General features: G+C 44.7%; 1 protein-coding gene across 6 annotated transcripts in view; it reads left to right on the forward strand.

Annotated features, from left to right (window-relative positions):
• kdm6ba (lysine (K)-specific demethylase 6B, a) overlaps positions 1-18,074 on the forward strand; it is a 95,922-nt gene that overhangs the window by 58,927 nt on the left and 18,921 nt on the right. For 4 of the 6 annotated variants that reach the window (XM_025008507.2, XM_037976609.1, XM_025008508.2 and 1 more), the window contains one exon: positions 8,872-8,939. The gene's annotated coding sequence lies outside the window, so the exon portion shown is untranslated. Of the gene's footprint in view, positions 1-3,798; positions 3,870-8,871; positions 8,940-14,209; positions 14,519-18,074 lie in introns of those variants that run through there. The other 2 variants (XM_037976608.1, XM_025008510.2) reach the window with 2 other exon arrangements.

The following is an 18,074-nucleotide window of genomic DNA, read 5'->3' on the forward strand; positions in this document are numbered from 1 at the left end:
GCTAACTGCGGCTCGTAGTCGTGCTAGCTGCGCCTCGGAGTCGTGCTAGCTGCGGCTCTAAGTCGTGCTAACTGCGGCTCTAAGTCGTGCTAGCTGCGGCTCGCAGTCGTGCTAACTGCAGCTCTGAGTCGTGCTAACTGCTGCTCGTAGTTGTGCTAACTGCGGCTCTGAGTCGTGCTAACTGCGGCTCTTAGTCGTGCTAACTGTGGCTCGGAGTTGTGCTAACTGCGGCTCTGAGTCGTGCTAACTGCGGCTCTGAGTCGTGCTAACTGCGGCTCTTAGTCGTGCTAACTGTGGCTCGGAGTTGTGCTAACTGCGGCTCGAAGTTGTGCTAACTGCGGCTCGAAGTCGGGCTAACTGCTAACAGCTGCTTTAGCTAACAGCTACTTATAGCAGGGCTCATTAAAGAGAACATTTTCAGCTACTAGAACATCTTAAACTCAAAACTAAAATTACAAACCATCTACTTAATGTCTCACTTTTACTTTTACAAGCATTTTGCAAATTTGTTAGGTGGAATTCTGACATCACAACAGCAGTACCCAGCCTGGATTAATTAATATAAATATTATTATAAAGATGTCCAACATAAAGAGATATGCTTTTTGAGAGGATGCTTACTCTCTTATAGTATTGTGAACTTCATCTACTGATTTTATATTAGAGTACCATAATATCGGTGTTGTCCTTCTGTTATGGCACCTCCTTATTGCAGGAAGTGTAGGATCACAGGGTCTGGTAGGCAGACGTTGCCTCCCCAGCTTGAAGAAAGAGATTTGCCACACACACACAGAAGCAGAGAAGGAATCAGGGCTGGCTCATATGTGACAGTGTGCTTACTTGATGGTGAAAGTTTGTGTTTGTCATGTTATGAGTGCATGTGTGTGTGTGGTCCTTTTTAAGACGGTAGGAGCCCCCATGTGGGGATCACGTGTGCCGCTGTCACATAAAGAGCTCTTTGTGAGCAGTTGCAGGAGATGCAGCTCATGTCAAACACATCTTCCTGTGTGTTGCTTCTCATTTGCTTGCAAAAAAATCCTTCATTGTTAAACAGATGCTATTTGCAAATGAAAATATTCCATGTGTGACTTTTTTTTTATTTAATAGGTATGATGTCATTGTGGTTTAGAGTGAATATAAACACAGCAGTGTGTTTAGAGAGACATGATTAGGGTTGGGCATCGAGTCTCGAGTATCGATTGGAACCAGGACTAACGTTCCAATGCTTCCGGAATGCCTCAAATTTGAAAATTTCAATTCCTAGTTTTGATACATTGAAGAAGAAGAAGCCGCAGAACAACAAGGAAGAGGAATCTCCAGGAAATGTGTTTGCAACCATGGAAAGTGTGCGGCGAACTTGGCCAATATAAATCGCTCTAGCGGGAAAGATCCACCCTCTCTGAGACTCCGTTTCAATTTGTGTCAAAAGTACAAGCTTCAAACTGTACATCAGTTTTTAAATTGTGTCAATAGGCAAAGTAAAACCAGAATTATTATAAATAATTCACGCCACATCTTTTCTGACAAGCGTCGTCATATTTAAAAAGAGGCAGCAGTGAAGATGGAAAGTCTCGGGGAGAAAACTCCTCCATCCGGTCTCACCCCCAACCTCGCCAAATGAACCCCCCATCCCCCTCAATTCTGACTGAGGTCCAAAGTTATCAGTCAAGTGCCAAAAAATGACCAAACTCCATAGTGTACTACTTCATTCACCTTCGAGTCCAAGGGAAAGATGTTGGTGCTACAGAAAGGTTACAGCACATTTTGTCTCTTAAAAGAACCAAAGAATTGTTAGGAACCGGAACCGTTCAAATTCAAACGATGTCCAACCTTCGACATGATCCGGTCTTTCTGCATGCGACGGTTGACTTGATTGTGCAAGTCGATGGTTGAGTTGAACACCTCTGCTCAGGTATGTGGGCTTGGTAGGACTTGTCGGACAACTCTGCTCGTGCACACAATCAGACACTTAACTTATTCTGTTGTGTTTAATCTATACAGATCTACACAACAAGTGACCAAAACACAGTAGCTGTGAGAGTTAATACGTCCATGTTTGTGTGTGTGCACCTCACCACCAGAATGAGAGTTGGGCCCATTTGTTCTGCCGACACGTTGAGTTTGTGATGACTGAGAACGATAGTGTCTGCTCGTAAATCCAGTTGGTTAAAAACCTGCTGAACCCAGATTGAAGCTGTTTAGAACTACTGAAATTGTGATGCAGAAAAGATGGAACAAAAATAGCGTACATGAATATTGAATAAGTAATAAGTGCATTAAAGTGTGTGTGTGAAATCATTACACAATCACCCACGTGGAGGTCCGAGCACATTAGGTGTGACTAGGATTCTGCCTCTTTGGTGCAACAACCTTTACGCTCCTTTGTCAGTTCACATCTGCCAGTTGTAGCTTTCTGCTGCTACGTGATGGCACATTTATGGAAAAATAAACTAAAATAAAGGTTACTGTTGTTGACAGAAGTAATAAGAGAAAAATGACAGTTCAGTTCAGTCATTAACTCTGATTTTTATGTCCTTTTTAAAATTCTCTGTTTCTTGCTTCCTTTTGTCAACACTAAAAACTCCTGTGGTCATCCTTTGATTTAAAACTAATTATTTTATTCTATTAGTCATGTGTAAGCTTTCAGTTTGAATGATGTAATATGTAAAGACACTTCAGGAAAACAAGTATACTGGAAGATATTTAGAGACTTTTATAGTTTTTCAGAGTCTCTGGGAACCCACTTGACTTGTGAGAATGTGGGTGGAGCCAGTTTATCGTAATAAAACAGCTTTCAGCCAATCAGCATTTCATCTGTTAAGCATCAACACCCAGAGGCTCTTGACTTGTAGGACAGCATTTGAGCCGTCTTTATAACCCTCCGCTCACGGTAAATTCCTACAGTCATGCACCGAGCAAACAGACACAAACACAGCAGCATAAATCCGTCAGAATGTGCTCTTAAGCTCCTTTTGAAATAAAGAAAGTTTGTTTTCCATGGGTCGTTATTACTGTCACTTAACTGTCCTGAAGACAAATAGCACTTTCTTTGTTTTTCTTATTCGAAAGTGTTGATTTTGTTGGGATGCCTCAGGGCACGTTTCTCAGACTCAAGGGGTTAAGGCAGCTATCTGCACCCAAGATTCTGATGTTTTTGTAGTTTTAAACTATCAGCTGTGTGTCAGTTTAATACAAGTTTAGTGCTCAGAGATTCAAGCTAATTGCTGATAATAGTTTGGTGATTGGCTTCAAAGTATTTCTTCTGTTAAATAAAAAAAAAAACAACCTTGTGAGTTATTTCTGCTTAGACAAGATACGTTACGTACAGCTGGTAATCTTGTTCTGAGAAGCTAGCAGGTCACATTTTCAAGGACTGACGGCAGAGCGGTGTTTTATTTGGAGGACTGACGTCGCAGATCAGTACGAGCGTGAGCTGCTGCCGGCAGCTGTGCTCAGCTGCTCACATGCTGTTTGTTTGCATGCTTGTGTGCGAGAACGAAAAAGAGCAGCAGAGGTAATAATAACAATAATAAAATGTGCGAAAAGGTTTTATATTTCTAAAGCCCCAATTTAGGCATGCTTCCTCCAACACCTCGCATAGACCCGTTCTTTTTCTCCTCTCTCACACACAAACACAATCGCTCTGTTCACAGCTCCCGGTTCTGGCAGCAGACACAGTCGGCCCGCTTTCATTAGCATCTGTCTAGACACGATTTATTACCAACTGCTCATTCCTGTCCTCTCCACTTCTTTTTTTTTTTTCCGCCTCTTTGTTGGCTCATTTGTGCTGGATTTCAGACGGACTCTCGCTGTGCGTCGCGAGGCTCAAGTCGACGAGGCTCATCTGCCACCCTCCTCCTCCTCTTTATGTGAGTGTCGTTTTTCCTGCCTGTCCTCAAAGAGGAAGTCTGTCTGCCTCGTCTGTCACTTCACCCATCCATCCGTTTCTTGCGCGCGCGTGTGCGTGCACATGTGTAGGAGTCGTCGTAGGTGTTTTGGTTTGCGAGCCGGGGTTGGTTTTGACCATGACCTTTTGCTGAAGCCGTGCGGCAGAAGTTCACTGAGCCAAACAACCCCAGCCACAGCGAGCCTCGCGCTCCTCCTTGCTGTCTGTAGCTGTGCCAGCTCTGGCCTCGCAAACGCATGCATGTTTACAGGCAAATGAGACAGAAAGCAGACTGTCTGCCTCGCTCGTGCAGGCACACAAAATTATATGGCCAACACCCAGTTTAAAGCCAGTTTACAGGGCATATGCCTTTAAAAGCTCCAACAGAGTGACCAGAAATGCAAAAACAGATGAGTCCTGATGACTCAGTTTAAAAAACTGGAAGCAATAATAAATAAGAACTTTGGAAAAGAAGAACCAAACGACCGGCTGCCATTCATAAATTTTTAAATGTGCGCCGTCAAAGTGACTAGCCACCTGCTTTGTAATTCACACAGTCCTGTTCCTCAAATGTCTCTCTGTGTCCTGATCTTTCACACACCTTCAGGATGTGGTGTGTCAGCATTCCAAGAAGCTGTTCACAGAACGCGGCATTCCTGCTCGCGAATGGCTCCTTGAGCTGTGGGTGCACGCTTACCTGCAGGCAGGAGAGTTAACCGAGCAGGACGCTAACAGTAAGCGGAGGTTATTCCCATCCACTGTACTGTATGTGTATATTCATGCAGGTTTGACGTTTGTTGCCCTAACTTGAAGGGAGCTACTGAATCAGCAGTGACTCAGATCTGGGGGGGGGGTACTGTACTCATGCCATGCAGGTCCATGCATGTTGACTGATGGGTGCTAATGGAATGTTTAAGTTATTATAAGCATTACTGCTAAACAAGACAAGTGTGAGAGTGTGTATGACACATGCACATCCATTTGTTCCTAAGTTTGCATGTGTTTTATATACTGTGTGTGTGTTAGTGGGTGTGTAGCTTCTAGATAATCTGTCTTACAAACGGTTTGTTTAATAGATTTTCTTAGAATAGATGTTTACTTAGTGACCTGAATGATTGTTTTTTTTCTTTCAAGGTGGGGTTTTCACCAGTTGACCTCATAATGTGGTCCTCGGACTGGATCATTGTGTAGCTCTTAAAGTTTCAGTATGTAGTTTAGAGGTCGATAATTGCAAATAAAGCTGAATGGTTACGATTAGTCAGTGTCTCAGAGAAACCTGCTTGGTGTCCAAATGTCCCTCAGTTTTGTGAAGATGGTGTCTAAGGATTGTTTATTTAAATTTAACCATTTTTTTAGCCACATATCAATCAATCTGCAGCCATGTTTTGCCCAGCAGGGATGAGTCAAAGAGATGAGCTTTCTTGGTCTGTACAACAAATACAACTAGTCTCTTCACTCATACATTGTTCTCGTCTACAACAGATTTTGTCTTCTGAGTACTGTTGTTCTTCTTTTGGTTGCTCCCTTTTTCATAGGGAGCCACAGCGAGCAAACTCACGTGAAAGATTTGGAAGTTGTTTTACGCCTGTTGCCCTTTCTGTTGCAACCTGGGCTCGAACCTGCAGCCTCAGGATTACATGACTGCTGAACTGACCCCCGAGCTACCGCAGCCCTTTTGTAGGATATGTTATATAATGACAATAAAAGTCATTCTGTTCTTTTCTGTTCACAACTTAGAAGGTGAGTGTGAGGTGTTTGAGTTGGTTGCAATCTGCACCTTTACCACTAGGGGTAAATCTTACATGTCTCATTTTAACAGCAAAGTTAAAGTATGTCTTTATAAATAGGTACAAATGAAAGGAAATGGTCGGTTATTGTTGGTATAAATCAACTGTTAGCAAAAATGCAAGTTAGACTCTTTTGTTTTCCTATTTTTATTGTGATTATTTTCAGTTGGGTCAGTTTTTCTGCTCTGTAAACTGATTTTAATGTCGTCTTCATTTTGTTTTTCACCTTTTTTTCTGCTTTTAAACAGTTTTCTTATGGTTTAAACGGCACCTGAGACGGCTAAAAGCACACCTCTTTACATGTCTGTCTTTCTCTTTATCTCCCCCAAACTGCTCAGGTTTCTCCTCTTTTCTTCATGTTTTTGTCCGACTCGAGGTTTTTCTGCCTCTTCGTGTCCTCTGCTCTCCACCTTCACGCAGACTCTTTGTGGCTCCGCCTCTGCCTCCCTTTTCTGTTCTGGTTAATGTCAAAGGGAGATGCTCCCACTGGTTAACCTTTACAAACAAAAGATAAACACCAGTTTCTGTACCTCCTTATCTCTCACTCCATCTTTCAGTACCGCTTACAGACTCTTCCTCTCATCTAATCTTCATCTGTAGTTCTCTGAATACAAATACGTGCAATTTAAGATTCCTGATACCAATCAGAGCTGAATGATTAATGTCTGAACGGCTGACATTTTGTTGATGTGTCATCAAAGAGTATATTTTGCTCTGCCACACATACACGCACTTGCTTGCTTTGGCATGCCTTTTGTCTACTCTTGCAACAGTCGAAAAGCACCCACATTTTTTTCTAAAACACCTACACACAGACACAGCTGGGATCCTTCAGGGAGTGTGGCCTTTGACCCCTGGTTCAAAGGTTTGGGGCTTTAACCACCAGGCTGCAAGATCAGTGAAGGCTGAGCCAGCTATTTCTGCCTCATATTGACACAAGTGTTGCACACTCAGCACAAGCTGATCCGTACACTGCTCTGTGTGTGTGTGTGAGTGCCTCTGTAGGGAAGCATATGGAGGCTGCCGTGTGTGGGCGTGTTTTATTGTGCTGCCCTGCAGGTAAAACATGAGAGGAAGTGTGGAAGAAAGACAATACAGGTAGACGTTAGAGAGATGGCCTGTGGGTTCACTGACACATTCAGGAGTCAGAAATGGTAAAATATGCTTTTCAGACCAAAGGGGACTACCTCACTTCCCAGTTCTTCTAGTTATTTTAGATAGTTTCTTTTTTTTCCCCACACCGGCAGTTCTGTGGTCATTTATAGTCTTTATTACTATCTTTATCAGGTCTTTTTTTATCAGTTTCTGCTTCAAAATAGACACTTTTTTTGTCTCGAGTGATGCAAGTGGATGTGATTGGTCAGTGCATAAGTTAGCCAAGCAAAATTAACGCTTTCCTAACACCCATACTGTTAAAATCACATTTGCGTGGCTACAGTTATTATGGCTACTCGCCATTGACGATGAGCTCTTCTTTGAACATCTGCAGCACAGATTAGACTGATCTGTCTGAGCCGTGGCTCCTCAGCGTTTGTGGCGCTCCTTCAAAGTCTGCTTTAAATATTAAACCAAAGACCCACAACATGCTGCTCCAGCTTCATTGTCCTCTATTGTTGTTGGCGAATGTCAGGTGCATACGTGATGTGGCCGTGCTGACTGTCAATAAAGGGTTGGGCAATCAGTGGTTCCTCTGGTGGTGTGAAAGCAAACACGTAGCTGCAGAACGGGACTAACAGTTTGGGCCTAAACTGCTGCTTTGGTAAATATAGTAACTTTGGGAGGGAAACATTAATAGTTTTGGCACCAGATCTGCTCAGCGGGACTGAGATGCATAACGTTGGTGCATCCTTGATACATAGAAAAGTAACACATTTGTCGTTTCTAGGGATACAATTTTACCATGGGGACTGTTTTTATTTGTTACCATGGTAAAAGTTCTGATTGTTAGTATTTCAGTTTTACACAAATTTCCGGGCGAGCTGTCGATAGTCCAACAGAGGCAATGTTCCAGACACAAGCAGAAGGCAGTAAAAGAGCGCCGGGGACTCTTCAGCCTCTGAAGGCCGCTAAGATTGAAGTGTGGTTGCATTTTGGATTTTATTAAATTGAGCCGCTTTTGAAAATGGTTTCTCTGTTCGCACAATAACCAGAAACAAAAAATGTTGATGCAATGAGGGAAGCGCAGATCTACTGATTCATCTACATCTGCTCGCTACGTTAAAGTCAACTTTTAGCTTTTGTGTGTGTGTGTGTATACACTTCATATAACAGCTAAACAAAAATTACATCAAGCTTTTTGCTTGAACCCATCTTTAGTTTTTTGATGGCACTTGAGACACAACTTCCTTCAAACCCTTAACAATAAGTGCTGCAACACAACTTTTACAGACATGAAGCTACAATTTCATGTGATGGTAGCTGAGAGTCATTCCCAACACATACTCCGAGTGCAAGACAGCCGGTCATATGCATTCCTTCAAGGAACGCTACATTCATAAAAATAGCATATAGTATCCTCCATGCTCGTAAAAACTCAACTGTGTAATTGCAGGCTGTGATTGGCCAATTAAATATCCTTTAATACCAAGTATTAGGCGTAAGGTAATGATTAAGTCGAAGTATTTATGTGTATTTGGTTCTATAAGAAGGAAGTGTCTATAATTGCTTCCTGTTTCTCCATTTATGTAATACGTATGTGTGTGTGTGTGTGTACACGCAGCATGTATGCTTTGGTGTTCCCACATTGCAGGTACTGTGTGTTCCCACGGTGTGTGTGTGTGTGGAGGTGTGTGCTGGGGGCGGGGAGGTACGCCAGAGTGCCACCTGTTCTCCGTCATGTAGCCCGGCACTGACACTGTGACTCACTGACCAGGCGGCACACACACACACACACACACACACACACACAGATGGCCACAGCGCTGGTCCAGGCCCTGCTGTGCATTTCTGGCTGACACACAACCACACAGTGTGGTCTCACGAGCCACGCCGACAACATCATGACCACGGAAGCAGTCAGCAAACATCACGCATCCGTAAAGAAACGAGTCAAGGGGAAAAACAACAAACTCTTGTAGAAGAACACACCGATCTTTGTCTGCTGCCTCACGTTTTTGTAATATCATTGTATTTCATGTCACTGGAGTACGTTTTAAAAGCCTCCAGACTGACCCCAGTTCTTTCATGTTTTGGTTTCAGGAGGTCGGAGGTGTCATGGTGGCCTGCAGGTCCTGAGAGAAAGGAACTACTTTACCCACAACCACCTGGTAAGGCTCACCTCACATCCTACTCTCTGTCAGCTGCTTTTCCACACAGTGACTAAAAGTAAAAACAATATATGACAAAAAGTGATTCTTACCCATTCGTTTTCAGCTATAAAATGTATAAATGTTGTAAAATAGGAAAGTTAGGACAACAGGGTGGTATATGAAGCAGTGAGAGGATAGTAGGAGGAAACTGGTGCACGTTACCAACACAACTATTAGTGAAGAAAGTGGTAGGTGTGTTAGAGGAATCACTATCTTAACAATCTAATTGGCACTCTGAATAAACTCTCTGTTCTTCTGAACTGTGTTTGTTTAAAGTCCTGAGAGAGAAAAGAGCTTCAAAGTCCCGTTAGAGGACAGGAAGTCAATGATTGGCTTCTTCATTCATGCCTCTGAGGAAAAAAGGTTTTCTTGGTTTGTTTTGGTTTTTTTTTATAGTAAATTATTTCTGTCTTAGTTTTAAATTTAATCTGACAGGAAGTTTTCAGAATGTTTTAAAGGATTCTCAATTTCCTCACGTGTCTCAGAGGCTCACCGTCTTGTCGCATGTTCAGAAAAAACTGCTAGAATAGTTGCAGCAAGCATCTCAAACTCTTCTTAATTCAGTTTTGGGCGAATTCCAGAGCACTAGAGCTGTATTTTCACACCTACAAAGAAGTTATAACAAAAAAAAAGCTGCAGCCCCAAATATCCCAGTCTAAAAACCACACCGATGATGTAATAATGATTAAATTCCTGGTTCAGTTTGCCTTTTTTCATTTAAAAAATGTACTCCGGTAGATTAAATCATAAACGTGGAGGCGGCTGCTGAGGTGGGCGCGAAGCGAGCCCAGGTTGGCACCAAAATAATGCACAAAAATAGGCTGTAAGTTTGAGAAACTGGCCGAGCAAAATCCAGCCGCACAGCTAAATAGTGGCGAGCGCTCGGGATTCAATGAGACTGCGATGGAAGATCTGCTTAATTTCTCGCAGTTTTGTCTCCGGTGAGCCCGGTGAGATACGAGCCGACAGCCGAATTGGAGCTGAACCTAAAACTTAGCGGAAGGGGTAAAATTTGGAAAACCTTCAGTCAGTTTTAAGCCTCAGAGTTGCTACAGACTTATTTGAGTTCGGCTGAAAGTTTGCTGAAACTTCTTCCATTCTAAGCTCTTCCACTTGTCACTGGGCGTTACGTAACTGACTGAAGGTGAGTTTATTAGGCCGGACTGATGTGTTTAACTGATCACGGAGCCACAGTCTGGATTAGCTGCTTGTTTGGAGAACCAGGAGAGGGGGGGCGGGGGGGGGAGCCAGTGCTCCTTATCGGGGCTGGAGTGTGTTAAACCAGTCTGTGTGGCTCGGTCTCCTCTCCGTGGGAGTGGATGAGCGTGGAGGTGATTATTATCGTGTCTGTCGGTCTCTCCGTGTACCCAGGATCTGACTCATGTCGTGCCACATGCACACACACACACCATCCTACATATCAGAGGCTGAGCGGTACCATCTGTACCCGGACGGTCTCCTGCGTCCGCAGACGAACTTCCATACATCGTTCCTGTACCTCATCCCGTTTAGGCTTTAAATATACGTTCCTTTCATTGGTATGACAGGAATTTTGGGGGCTTGTATCCTTCGACAGACTTGCTGCTCACTGTGTATTTGGAGTGTGAGAACTGATCTCTTTAATTACAGTCCTTCCTCCACGCTCGCTGCGAAAAGGCAGGCGATAATGTCTGTGTTCGTTTTTCTGTCCGTCCCCAAAATATCTCACGAACCGCTGGAAGGATTTTAATGAAACTCTCAAAGTAATTATTGGTTTTACGTCTACAACTGATGAGCAACTGACGTTCACCCAATCCAAGATGGCTGCCACAGCTGATGGGTAGGCTAACTAAGTCAGTTTTAGAGATGTTGAGCTAAAACATGGTGGTGGTAGCTGAGAGTCATTCACAACAGGACTGTCAGATCCCACGACAGCTCGCAATATTGTGTGATGTTTTTCGTAAAAATAATTTTATGGTTTGATTGAAAAGGATGTTTTAGTTATTTCTCAATATAAGATAAACTTACTCTAAAACTCTCATATGAAAGGCGGTGGGCAATATGCATCCCTTCAAGGAATGCTAGACCTTTAATAAAATGAGTTTTAGCCTCATATATAAGCTGACAAGATGGTGAAAAAGAAAACAATGTAATAAGAACAATGAAATTATAATATATATTCAAAATAACCATAAGTTTCTACTTATTATTCAGGAAAGAGCTTTTAAATGGGATAAAAAACCACAATGCATTGTTTTGTTTTTGTCCTCAGCAATACGCAAACATTTAGGACCCCCAGGAGGGGGTGTAAATCCTTGCCTTGCCTTTTTGTGGGAAAGAGAGAATGAGAATCCAGCTCCGGCTTACATATTTAATTTTCCCAGATGCTTCCGTGGTTCAATAACGAAGAAAAGAAAAAAAAAAAAAAACAGGCGAAGGAAGCGGAGAATGTAGGGGCAAGTGTTCGCGCGAGGCTCGCTGGGGGTCCCGCCCACGCCCACATCAATCAGCGGCCCTCTTCCTGTTCACTTTGGTGGGCTAATGGCCTCCCACAGCACTATTTACAGAGCAATTACACTCAAAACCGAACAAAGTCGCACGCCAGAGACGCGTTCCGGGCGCTCCTAATGGAACAAATAATCTCACGCGCGGGGAACACAACGTGGCGTCACGTGACTTCCTGTAGGTTACCTGGTAAACGTTTGCATAAATAACGCTGAGTTGGGTTTTTTTCCTGTCCAGGAAAGACCAGAGGAAGAATAGAAAGGACTCAGTGCTAACACGGATAATAACGCCGAGACGCAGATGCAGAACACTCTAGTTTACAACTCTACGGTGGATAATTACCATCCAAAGCAATCTAGGTTGTAATTACTTCCAGATGAAGTGATAAAATATTTTTTTGCAGCTGACTTATAATATACAATCATTATGCCATTAAGGTTGCAGCTGGATATGTTTATTATACATCTGGAGCTTTATTACCTCATATTCATAAACCACGTAATGGTATGCTGAATCTGTCAGTTCTACTGGAAGCTTTTGGACCAGAGCTGTGCTTTCACAGTCAGATGGAAAGTTTTTCCACCCTCACTATTCACTACTGTATTTACAGTATCTGTAACGTAGTGCTTGTTGCTTATTTACACACAGAGGAGTTATAAACGGTGTCCTCGGGATCATCCTGGTGCTACAGGCGGCGATTACTTCACCGTGGACCTGAATCTGCAAACGCCAGCCTCCCCCTCAGAAAACACCTTCCATTTATTTTCTGAACGTAGACGTCGTGAGGTCGATGGCTTCGCCGATTCCTGCCGAGAGAGATGTTTCATAATGTTCCGACTTTATTGTTTACGTTCTTTTTTTAAGCGCCGTTCTGGCCCTAAATAAACTGCATGTGTGAGAATCCTGAAATCATCACCTCAGCATCATCCATGACACACTTCCACCCTCCCTGCGGCGACTAATTTTGCCTCCTGTTCTCCTGCTGAGGCAGTGCCTTTCTAAATATAACCTCATCACTGTGTGTGTGTGTTTGTGTGGCGCACATTCTGGTTCGTGATGGTTCTTTTGGCGAGAGGAAGCTGGAACAAATGTTTCCGGCCTCAGATGAACCCTTTCTTTTCTTTTCTTTTTTTTTGTTGTTACTCACTGACACGGCGAATAATTCTCCAACTTGTGTCCAAACAGTCATGCTGCCATCACACACTGACCAGGAACAAGTCAGGTTTTAACCTGATAAATCAACATTTTATACGTAGGCATGAGCGTTGTATGACAATCCAAATCACCCGTCAAACATCTGGTTATTTCTACAAACCGGACGGAAACAAAGTGTACCTGCTGCCTTCAGGGCTTTAATCGAACATCACCTGTCATTTACCTTCATGTCTGAGATTAGTTTTATAATATAATGAGAAATATGACGTAAACAGTCCTTTTTGTGGGGGTTTAACAGTTAAGTTGAGGTAGAAATTACCTGAAGGCGTAGGTGTCACCTGGGGGTGCTTACAGGGTACCAGCAGGGTACATACTGCAGTATTTACAAAGTACTTGTTTCTTTGTGCCGTAGTATGGATGTATGTCCATCATCTGCCCCCAGAAGGCAAAGGGTGGGCGATAATGTTTTTGCTCGTCTGTTAACCACTTTTTTTTAACTTTCATAAAGTAAATGTTCGATGTATCACCTTAGAAAACACAAAAAATATCTTTAATTCAGTCACTTTTACAGATAATGAGCTAAAACTTGGTGTGGTAGTAGCTGAGAGTGATTCAGAACACATCCTCTGAGGGTCGCCCATGGAACCAGATCTTCACTTTGAGCTGTTTTTTGTCTGTTAGCGAAATATCTCATGAACAGCTAGATCGGAGCTTTTCAACTGGCACCCCGGGGGGCCCACATCCAACCTGCGCGTGGCAGCGGCGGCGTCGATCTGGCCCACCGATTAGTTCATTTAAAATGAAACTAAATTTTGAAGCATAAATTAAATTTACGAAATAACTGCAGGACGTCCAGCCCCTGAGCTGTTGGCTTTCAGTACCTGTGCCCACCCCCCACCCCAGTAGAGTAGCTGTGATGGATTTGAATCAAACTCAGAGGGAATAATCATTAATCAGTGTTCATCTACAGCCGATTACCTCTGGTTTTAACACAACCACCTCAGCTAATTCACCCTATTCATTCTTCTACAGCTCCGTCATATTTACAGATACTGAGCTGAGAGTCATTCAGGACATTCTCTGAGGTTGGACCAAAGCAGCTCCAACAGAAAGATGATTTTTACTTTAAAAGTCTGGTTTTAAAGGCAGCGGGCGACAGGCATTCATTCCTGAAAGCTTGGCCTTTAATTTGTTATGTTTAGGTATTTGACTTGTGTACTTTGGATCTATTTATAGTAGAAGTCGAATATTTTTACCTCTGCTTCAGACTCTGTTCCTGTGATGAAGTCAGCCATAAAACTCTTCCTCATCCAAAAATAAACCGAAGCTCTGAAATCTAATCTCCTGCAGTCCGCCACGACTCTGCCTTCAAAAAAAAAAAACCTGAAAACTCCTCAAATATGGGCGCGCGGAGGTGATTACAGCATCGTGAGGAGTGGGACTCCGTGACACCCAGTGAGCGCGCGCGCGCTCTGAGGGGATTCCGGTGTCCACGCAGTGACGTGATGTCAGCCTGTCTCTTTAAAACCGAGCGCTGCCTCGGAGTGTGCGCGAGAGCGTGTGTGTGTGTGTGAGAGAGACACAGAGAGAGAGAGAGGGGAGAGGAGCGCAGCTCGAACACCGAGAGCTGGAGACACTCCGAGCGGCTAAAAGGCACAAATTCAAGGAATTTAAACACACAGAAAGGAGGGACAGAACGCAGAGGAGCGCGTGTGAGGACGCGCGCGCCGGCCGCTCCGTGGCTCCAGTTTCACGGCTCTTCGTCGGGAGGAGAACCCGGACACTGACGACTCGGGACCTGATCCGAGCTACTGACTTGGGAATACCGCCGCGGACTTTAAAAGGACCCGGATCTTGTCTCTGTCGGGACTTTATTTTTGGACTGAGAAGCGGACACGGTGAGTACCTCCAGGACGTCAGGGCTGAAATCAAACCGGTTTGTTTTCTTTTCTTGTTTTAATCTGAGAGGCAGGGACGAAATCAGACCTTCCGGTGACAGATTACAGATTACAGAGCACGGAAGGTGGGGGAATTCGGTGTCTCTTTGATCCCACGCGTGGATGTTACGTCTCGGTTCTTTTCATCCGCGACGGCTCACATTTACCGGACCTGTTTCTGGTTCGGCTCACCTGGACCTGACTCATCGGAGGACCTGAAACCTGACTTTTGCGTCGCTTGCCCCCCCCACCCCACCCCCCCCGCGGGTTCGGGGCTGTCTCGGTGTGTATGTGCGTGCACGTCTCGGCGCCGGCACGAGCTGTCACGTCGCTTCCTTATCTCGTTACGGGACACCGCGATCCTGAAGCGGGACACTTTGCTCCTGAAAGTCCCCCCTGACCCTGCGCAGGAAGACATGTGGAGAAAAGTGCGTGCGTAAGGAGATCTCACGCCTGTGCGTGTGTGTGTGTGTGTGTGTGCTGGAGTGGGGGGTGGGAAGGACCTCTGAGGTGAATGGAGATGTGTCCCCCTCCCTCCCAGTCAGTCTTTGCGCACAAAAAGCCGAACTGAAAGGAAGTGATTTGCATCACCTTTTTTTTAAAGGGGGGAGGGTTGTGTTTTGGTCAGTGGAGTCTGACCACTTCTTATTGTTTGATCAGATGCCTACTTCTCACCTCAGAGTTAAACTCCGAGTTAAACCCAGAGTTAAACTCAGGACTGAGTCCTTTAAATCAGCTGTGTCGCTGCAGAGACCGCGTCTTTACGCTCAGATCTGCGTAAAAAAGCCGACCCATGAAGCGGTTTGTTGTGGGGTTTAGAAGGCATTTTATTACCCGTAATAAATAAGCCGAGGTCAGGGGGAGCTGGAGCGTGCCGGCATGGGGTCTTTGATGGGTTACTTCCGATCACGAGGATCGATTTCTTTCCTTTTGATCTTGGCGGCTTCTAAAAAAAAAAAAAAGTTAAATCGCTCCAAACAGTCCCACACTTTGGGACTGTTTTTCCTTTTTTTTTGGTTTCTGCTTCAGCTCCACTCCGCCCCCGCTTGTCCCGTGACCTCAATAGGAGCGAGCGTGCGCGCGCGCGCGCGTGTGTGTGAATGAACAATCACCGCCCATTTTACTATGAGTGATGACGAACACGGAGGCGCAGACGTTCCAAGGGAGAGAGGAGGAGACCAACCTGACTCAGTGAGCAGAGGTGTGTGAGCGTCACACACTCGTTTGACCTTCGCTTGGAGCTTTAATCGGGGCGCTGAAAGCAGCAAATTGTGAATTAAAGCATAAAAAGTTCACCCTGAGCTGTGTTTGAGTTTACTCCAGCTGTTTGACGTGCAATTCTGAAATGTGGGTCCACGCTAAATGTAAACAAAGCACTCTGCTGGATCCAACGAAAACCACATGGAAGCCTCGAGTCACATGACTGACCTACATTAGCCTGGCTGCAGTCTGTGGAGGTAAACAAACATGGCAGGAGCGGACAAGCGTAGAGTCCAGGGGTCCATGGTTAGGTGGAACTAGAAAAATGCGATCAAGCATCAATATTGTAAAGATTAAGTTTATTTAGGATCATTTCCCCCATGACATTGCAGTGGGTACCTTTGGTCTCATTAAGTCTCCTTCAGCTTACAGAAGAGACGAGTCTTCAGGCCGACTCTGGCAGTAAAGCGAGAGAAGTGGAGGTTCTGTTTCAGAATCTCAGCAACCCAAAACTCGGCCCTGCCGCCTGCCTGTGTTTCAAAGTGAAACAAGTTGAGGAAGTGTCTGGGTGGATGTCGTGATGAAACGTCTGTCAGTGTCACGCCGCACCGACTGTTGCAGGCTTTTCTCGTAAACGGCGTCGTTTCTAAGCCAGGCGGCAGGCAGGCAGGGGTGAGGAGGAGCGCACGGCCTGAACCCCGACAGGACAGGAGTTAAAAACACAAGATCCACCGTCTGCCTTCTGACTTCTTCGAAACCAGACCAGGAATTTCCCAAACTCTGAGCTGTTTTATTTTTAGTTTTAAAGGGAGCCCATCAGAGCCGCTTTCATTTCTCTTTCATTCATATGCCACGAGGAGAGCAGAAGTGGGGAAATACAGGTTTTCGAATTAGCTTGGGGCCAGCTGAAGAGTGTGGGGGGAGTTAACTATGTGTGAAATTCCACCGTGTCCTGTGAGACGCCCTGATGTGGACCCAGGTAGCTAAAGCTGCTCCGCTCCTGGACATCTGACCTGATAGGAAAACAAAATCCGGTCAGATTTGGTGAAAATAAGAACTGTGCTGTTAATGTTTGATTTCTGGCAGCACAAATAAAGTGAAAGCTATTGAAATGTGAGCGCTGCGTCACTTTATATTGTTATAAAATTAAACTGCAGCATGCTGCTTACACTAATTACCAACATGTACAACTAAAACCATTCTTTGCGTCGCTTGTCGGAGTGTTTTTGTGGATCTGCGAGCCGCGTTTAAAGCCTGATTCTCCGTCCTGCCTGCAGCTCTGCTTCTGCTCGTTTGTCACATTTTTGCATGTTGGGATGAAAAAAGGAGAAGCTGTCAGTGTGATGCAGTAAATAAAATGTAAAGTACATTTAAATCATTTATGTGAAGAAAATGTGGGGAGAGTGCTGTTAGAGGCGACGGGGGCGTTTTATATTTTGGTTGTCGAGCCGAGTGAGAGTGAAGGGAAAGTTTTCCCTCAGAGTTCAGTCTCTTTGTTATCTCTGGCTCTGTTCCACTGATGATGACGACGACGATGATGATGATGCCATGGGGGAAGGCCATGTGTGTGACTCACACCAGAAGCTACAGAGGCTCTCACACTTTGGAAAGAATTTGCTTCCTTTTTTTCCTCACCTCACCTCACCTCACCTCGTGAGAGTTTTTTATTTTTATTTTTTCACTTTCGGGTAACTTCCCTCGACCGCACAGGCTGGACGAATCGGAGCTCTGCCAGCGGGCCAATCAGACCGGAGATTTATGAACAATCTGCCTGCAGCGTCGGCAGTAACGGTATCTGACCAATCTCCAAACAGAGCTCAGATGTTTTCTGTACAAAGATGTGCTGCCGTAACGAAGTGGCTTCTCCTGCGTCACAGCTGCTCTGATGGGTGGCTGTAATACAAAACAATGATTTCTCAAAACAACTCAGTTATCTGTGCTCGTTCTGACATCATGTCCGATAAACGTCTCCCTCGGACAAACAAACCCTGTTATTTGGTGTTTTTCGGCACGCACCGCCTGCTGATGAGGCGCGTTGTGAGTCCAGGGAGGAAGAGGGAAGGCTCGGTGTGTGTGTGTGTGTGTGAGGTCAGCCTGGTTGTAAACATGTTGATCATAAAGATGAAGTCCTCCCTCTGTCCATCTCTAAAAGCTGTCGGTGAAGACGCGGCCTGTTTCCCCCGGCAACTGTTGCCATGAGAGCAGAGTCTCCTAATCGTCTGCACATTTCTGAGATAATCAGAGGATTGAAGCACCTGGAAATGGAGTGTGTGTGTGTGTGGGGTGTGTGTGTGTGTGTGTGTGGGGGGGGGGGGGG

The sequence above is a fragment of the Kryptolebias marmoratus genome, linkage group LG7, assembly GCF_001649575.2.
Source record: "Kryptolebias marmoratus isolate JLee-2015 linkage group LG7, ASM164957v2, whole genome shotgun sequence".
Taxonomy (NCBI): Eukaryota; Metazoa; Chordata; class Actinopteri; order Cyprinodontiformes; family Rivulidae; genus Kryptolebias; species Kryptolebias marmoratus.